Source organism: Acinonyx jubatus, chromosome B1 (assembly GCF_027475565.1).
Source record: "Acinonyx jubatus isolate Ajub_Pintada_27869175 chromosome B1, VMU_Ajub_asm_v1.0, whole genome shotgun sequence".
NCBI lineage: Eukaryota > Metazoa > Chordata > Mammalia > Carnivora > Felidae > Acinonyx > Acinonyx jubatus.
In genome coordinates this window covers 18,524,008-18,531,315 of record NC_069382.1, presented here as the reverse complement: position 1 = coordinate 18,531,315, position 7,308 = coordinate 18,524,008, and the positions used below count along the sequence as shown (strand labels likewise).

The window sequence follows — 7,308 nt, the reverse complement described above, 5'->3', positions numbered from 1 at the left end:
AAGTTTTTATGTATTCTCTTTTAACTAGTCAAAAAGAATGAATTTTGCAATCAGATTTTTCACTTTTATTGTCAAGTTTTAGTGTAACATTTTATAATAGATTATTCTGTACTTTTCTTTTTAAAAAAAATTTTTTAACGTTTATTCATTTCTGAGAGACAGAGCATGAACAGGGGAGGGACAGAGAGAAAGAGAAACACAAAATCAGAAGCAGGCTCTAGGCTCTGAGCTGTCACCACAGAGCCCAATGCAGAGCTCGAACCTGCAAACTGTGAGATCATGACCTGAGCCGAAGTTGGATGCTTAACCGACTGAGCCACCCAGGCACCGCTCTGTACTGTTCTTTAACATAAAATATATAAAATAATGGAAAATTTGAAGAATTGAATACATTGAGGATGAGCCTTCATTCTCCTATTTATTATCTTCCTCTTAAATATTCTTTTTACCCTGGTTCCTGCATAGAAGTTTGACATAGATGGAAAAATAAGGCAAAGTCAGAGGTTTAAAAAGATAGGTTTTGACTCTGGGAATGAGAAGGCAAAATTAACAATAACCATTTCAAATGAAATGATTATCAGCTAGATATTTTTAAAAAGCAAGAAAACAGCCCATTTTCAAAATTAAGCACACATAAAAACTTAAGATAATGAAGAAAAAACATATACATATATGTATATATTTGTATGCCAGAGTGCATGTGTGTGTGTATGAGAGAGACAGAGGAGTAAATGAAAACATTTGTCAATGAATTTGAGCTAATGATTAGAAATATTTTGAAATAGTCTTTTTTCCAAATTACAGATTTTTTTTTGAAATAATGAGAGGCAACACACACTGTAGTTTTGAAGTGTGAATTTTGAGGGGCACCTGTGTGGCTCAGTTGGTTAAGCATCTGACTTCAGCTCAGGTCATGATCTCATGGTTCGTGGGTTCAAGCCCTACATCAGGCTCTGTGTGGACAGCTCAGAGCCTGGAGCCTGCTTCAGATTCTGGGCTTCCCTGTCTCTCTGCCTCACCCCCACTCGTACTCTCTCTCTCTCTCTCTCTGAAAAATAAATAAACACAAAAATTAAAGTGTGAATTTTGAAATCAAACATTTTGAGCATCTCATCTCTTATAAATCTGGGCAAGTTACATTTCCCAGTTAACCCATTTGTAAAAAATGGATATATTTTAGTAACTGGGTGAAGATTTCTGGTAATGTAAAACACCTAGTTCATCAGCACCTGTAAATGATAACTAATTTGGCTTGAATGCCTTCAGACCTCAAAGTTTGGGCATATAAAGGAGGATGTGAAAGCAATATTTAGTAAAGGAAACTAGATTTTTACAAAGGTTGCTATGGACTATCTATTGAATAGCATGTATTCCCAAGCATGAAAACAAAGGATGGAGCTTGTTTAAAATGGCTTTTTAGCCGTTCATCTCTTTTCCCTGAACTCTGAGCCTCTCTGAGCCTACACCACATAGGCCATGCTTTTCCAGGATAACACAACCAGATGTTAAAAATGTGCTCTGGTACATAATCACCATGAATAAGAGGAAGTTCTTTTCTATTTCTGATTTTGCAGGGGAAATCTTGTCAAAATGAAGCAGGGAAGTAGGAGGAAAACTCCACTGTCTAATCCACCATTTCTTTGTACATTTCAATCCATGCAATTAAAAAACACTTGAAACCATTTAACTGGGTCTGTAGTAGAAGCATGAAATAGTCTCTGCCTCTTTCTGGGGTTCCAAGGTTATCATCTGTTTGCCATTGAATGGAGTCTCAGGGATTTGGGGCTTCTGAAGCAGATATATCATGCTGAGTTGCATTTGAATTCTAGAAACAGTACCTTCTGATTTTCCTAAACTGTCCAACAGTATAACAAAGTCATTGAAAATATCTTTAAAGATAGTCACTACTCACTCATTTCAGGGCAAATGTATGAAGGAGTATAAAGTATAAAGATGCTACTCATTTATTTATTAAAATAATCAATTATTTCTTGAAATTATTTTTCAAGACAATCAAAATGTTTGGCTGTTATTCACAAAGTCATTTTTTATTGTAGTCTGACTCTTTGTAGAACACCTCAAAATTAAAGTATTTCATAAGTTTTTCCCAGTCCTAGAAAGAGTGTTAGTGTAGAAAAGCTTATGTGATTTAGTTTTCATGGCATTTGCCAAATTAAGTGAATCTAAATGTAAAAGTCAGTTAATATTAACTATTCTAAGAAGCAAGCTGAACAAATCTGAGTTTAGACCTCCTCTTAATTATTTCGCGGTTTATCCTCTTGGCTGTGTTCGACTAGAAACCCAGTAAGCTTTGGCAGCACAAAAAGTAAATCCCCTTTCCTTGACTCAAAACTTCTTAAACTATGCTAACAATACAGTCGGGGTTTGTGGACAGTCTTCTCGGAAATATAAAGTTTATCTTCTAGGCTGGGATTAACAACATGGCACCTGCACTTAACTTTCTGAAGGTTCATAGTCACTTTCTGTCTCTAGTGAATGGAAGGTGCTTTCACTTTGCAAAGCAACAGCCTGAAAAATGCTGGTAATCCAAGTTTACTGTGTAGTTTAACTTTCAAAGGGTGTAAGAGCTTTTGATGACAATTTTATTTAACTTCATTTTCCCTAAGAAGTATGTTTGTTTTAAAAATCTGAGCTGGGTCTTCTGATTTCCCTATCTATCTATCTATCTATCTATCTAACACCATAGTCTGTGTTTGCATGAGTCCAGTAAAAATCCTCTATTTTGAAATTGGAACTAATTGAAATTCCTCTGGATTTTTGCCTTTAAGACAGATCTGAGGTCTGGCTAGATGGCAGAATATACTGGAAGTGTTGAGCTAAAACTGACAAAAATATCTTGCTGTAACTGTTACACACCTGACCGCCTCACTTCTGGTTTCTTTTTTTTTTTTTTCAATGATACAATTTTCTGACTTTGTGTAAACATATTACTCACAATAAAGTGCAAAGACATAAATCATGAGTACAAAATGAGGCAGGAGAGGCCAGGAGTACATTAATCACTTGTGGGGCACTGTGATCTAGCAAAAAGTGCTTGAGGATTGATTATATCTTGGCTCTGTTGTGTATCAGCCCAAGGCTGTAGGCCAGAGACTTGAATGCTTCTCTGGTCTCTTCTGCCAACCTGTGGATAAGAATACAAAACTCCCTGAGATTAAATGTCATCATAACAACGTTAGCTGTGAAGTATTAAGATGTTATTGTTTGACTAGGCATTGTTTTAAATCTTTTTTTTTAATGTTTCTTTATTTTTGAAAGAGAGGGACAGAGTTGTGAACCGAGAGCCAGAGCAGAGAGAGTCAGAGACACAGAATCTGAAGCATGCTCTGTGCTGTCAGCCCAGAGCCCAATGCAGGGGCTCAAACTCACAAACCCTGAGATCATGAGTCAGACGCTTAACTGACTGAGCCACCGGGCACCCTGGAGCTGTTTTAAACCTTTACATCAATTAAATTTCACAACATCCATGTGAGGTGGGTACTATTATTACCCTCAATCTATAGATAGGGCATTTATAGATAGGGCAATCTATAGATAGGGCACACAGACCTTAAGACACCACACCAGTGCCCCTCCACAAATAAGGAACATACTGGAAACTCCACTTCTGGAGGAGTTTCCTTATCTCACCAGGATTCACCCAGAAAACCAGAAATGATAAGATAGAAGCCCACGCCAGGCCCACTGCCTCCACCACGGTTCATCACGTGATGATAAGAACACTTTTGAATAAAAGTGTCCATACTGTTTCCAGTTTCTGGTTCCGAGTAATTTTGGACTGTGCCTCAAACCCAAGCCCAAACTGACACCCGAAACACAGAAACTTCTTCAAAGAAATTATACATGGTTTTAAAGAAGCAAAAATTGTGAAAAAGCACAAAAACTACAAAAATGTATTGTTGAAAGGAGTAAAAGTGGTGAAAAGGTACAAAAATTCCAAAAATGCATTGTTTCTTGCGTGTGAAAGATGCAGTACAATAGTTAAACATCATCATAAATGTAGAAGCTTTCTGTCAGCATTGAAGGTCAACACTGCTGGTCCTGCAAGGAAACTCAGCCTGAACACATCAGAGGAGAGACTGCAAGTTCTTCAAACCTAAATCATGATATGCCTGGTTCCAAAGGTAAGAACTCAGCACTAATGTTCAGAATTCCTGTAACTGGATACAACACCCACTTCAAAGAATGTGAGAAAAACAAACAAATGCTTCTCTCAACTAAAAATGTAGCTTAGTCAGAGTGAATCTCAAAAGAATCCAAAGGTATGTTTCAGACACATTTCATCTTCTCTGTAAAGGATAGGCTATGAAAATAAGAAACGTGTAATGTAATTTCTAAAACTAAAGCTAGGGAAACAGTTTTTAGGGGCTCCTGGGTGGCTCAGTTGGTTGAGTGTCCGACTCCGGCTCAGGTCATGATCTCACAACTCATGAGTTCGAGCCCCACGTCAGGCTCTGTGCTGACAGCTCAAAGCCTGGAGCCTGCTTCAGATTCTGTGTCTCCCTCTTTCCCTGCCCTGCCCCCACTCGTGCTCTGTCTCTCTCTGTCTCTGAAAAATAAACATTAAAAAAAAAGAAAAACAGTTTTTTAAAAAACTTCTCTTGATTCTTTCAACACATGGAAACTTGATCTAAGAGCAAACTTCCCTTGGCACCTTTCAGTGTTTACAGAGAACGAATAACTAAAAACTGCCTACCTCACAGGGTGCTTGTGAGGATCAAAACTATATGAGATCATTGTAAGCAGTAAAGATATATGTGAACATTGAAAAACAAAACCAAAAACTTAGGCAGTCTATCAGCGTCTCACTCCTAGCCGTGGCTAAGGTTGCCTCTCAAAAATGTACATAAATGCACCTGCACCAAAATCAACATGAAATGCTTGTTTTCTTTCTTGTCTTACTCCAGAATGCTTATGTTTGTTGCCATAATTAGTGCTGGGACCTTGGAGAATTGATGGAGGGTCACTGTGGTTCCCGCTGTGCTGAATGCAGCTCAATTCTCACTCACTCAACTTTCTATCTAAGGAGTCTCTCTGCGGCCCTGGTATAAAGAGTCATGCAAGAAAGGAATTTCATCAACTACTTCCCATTAAATTGCTAAATGAGACCACTTTTAGGAAAATTTACATTTTAAGATGACAGAGGAATAGGAAAATGGTAGACCTAAGGGAAATAATTATGAATGCAATTTCAATGTCCCCTTGAATTCTTTGGGAGGAAATGAAGAGCTTCTAAACACAAGCGTCTTAACTAATCATCCATCCACCAGAGGAGAGCCACGAGATAGCTGGGTAAGTTATGTGAGTGGACCATCTCATCAACTGTGTGGTCATTGGGTCTTCAGGCCATTGAATTTACTTTCTCAACTGAAGAAACAATTTGGTCCTGTATGGAAAACGAAGTAAAACACAGGCACAGACCTATATAATTTTTTCAATGATGTGTTGTTTTTCTCCTCCATAATACAAATTTCTCAAGTCACAAGTAGTAGGAAACACTTCCTTCTCTGAAACCTTGACAGTTTTGAAGGCTATGATTCTTTTTATGAAGACCAGAAGCCTGAGAACTTATGTTATGGGTTAGAGTCGTAGCATTTCTGGGATTACTTCTATCACTGAGATAGGTACAGAGGATATGTGATTAAAGACACCATACCCCACTCTGATGATGATTTTAAAGGCTAAGCTATGAACCATCATGAAACTTTATTTTTGTTTTAGCGTCTTCTTATTTTTTTTCCCCAGCCAAACGTCTTTTTTTCCTCAGGTCCTATTATTTTATTTTAAAAGTTTTTAACAGCTTTATTGAGGTATAATTGATATACAATGAACTGTACACGTTTCATGTGTACAGTTTGAACTTCTGTAAATACCGATGCTACCATCACCACAATCAGGGGGCAAACCTCCCAACACTCTCAAAGTTTCCCTGTCTTCTTTTATTTTTGTTTTTGTTTTGATAAGGACACTTAGCATGTGTTCTTGAATAAACTATTAACCCTCATAGCTTAACTTTGTCACTTTCTACTGTGCTCAGTATACCCTCCGTGTAGTGTGGTTTTCACACATGCTGTGCCCAGCTGCCACCAGGACCCTTTTGTTGGCAAAGCTGTGCACGTTTTCCAACCTTAAATTGCCATAGTTAAATCCCACTTAGGATTTAACCTACATACTTTGACAGCATTTGGTGCTGATGCTTTCTCTGAGGCGTCTTCCAATATGGCTCTTACAGAGGTTTGACAACCATCATTTTCATGTCTATTTTTAAAGCCCCCTGTCCTGTCCTGACACTTAGTATGTCCCATAAATCTGCCTTAGCATAATTATCTCCTCACTTTTCTTGATCATATGTGGAGGTATGGAATACTTTTTATTTGTTCCTAAAGTTTTAATTACTATTAATATCAGTTTTCAATTGATTTAAGGTTTATGGATCCCTTTAAAAATCTGATGAAAGTTAGCTTTTCCTCCAACAAAAAAGCACATTGACACTCAATTTTGAACTCAAAATCAGAAGGCTCAGAGAGTTTTTGAAATCCAAAACCACAAAAATAAAAGCTCTTGATCTATATCCATTCCTCTATCAGTGGACACTTAAGTCGCTTCCATAACTTGGTTGTTGTAAATAAACATAAGGGTATTATGCTAAGTGAAACAAGTCAGGCAGAGAAAGAAAAATACCATATGATTTCACTTATATGTGGAACCTGAAAAACAAATGAACAAAAATAAATGAACAAAAAACTGAAACCAAATTATAAATACCGAGAACCAACTGGTGGTTGTTAAGGGTGGGGAGGGGGTGCAAAATAGGTGAAGGGGATTAAGAAAAAGCTCTAGTAATAAAATAAAGAAGTCACGAGGATGAAAAGTACAGCTTAGGGAATATAGTCAATAATATCATAATAATGTTGTATGGTGACTTAGGGTAACTACACTTAGGGTGAACATTGCATAATGTATAGCATTATCAAATCACTATGTTGTGCATCTGAAACTAATATAGTGTATATCAGTTGTACCTCAATAAAAATGAATAAATAAATAGAAATGAATGAATCAATCAATCATCAATGGTGTATTCTTCAACTTTTTTATAAGCTGCTTTAAGACTTACAAAACAACTCAAAGGAAAAGTAATAAATAAACAAAACCCCTTGATCTATACATTGATGATAAAAAATATATGTTTATAGCTAGGTTCAGATCTCTTTTCTGAGCTTTAATATAGTCATTTATAGCTAAATTCCCCTATAAGCACTGCTTTAGCTATATATCCCACAAATG

The 7,308-nt window shown here is 36.9% G+C and overlaps 1 long non-coding RNA gene across 1 annotated transcript in view; it reads left to right on the top strand.

Annotated features, from left to right (window-relative positions):
- The first annotated feature begins 3,569 nt into the window (after positions 1 to 3,569).
- LOC128314336 (uncharacterized) overlaps positions 3,570 to 7,308 on the top strand; it is an 88,479-nt gene continuing 84,740 nt past the window's right edge. The window contains exon 1 of the long non-coding RNA XR_008295862.1: positions 3,570 to 4,145. This is a non-coding gene — a long non-coding RNA (uncharacterized LOC128314336). The remainder of the gene's footprint in view (positions 4,146 to 7,308) is intronic.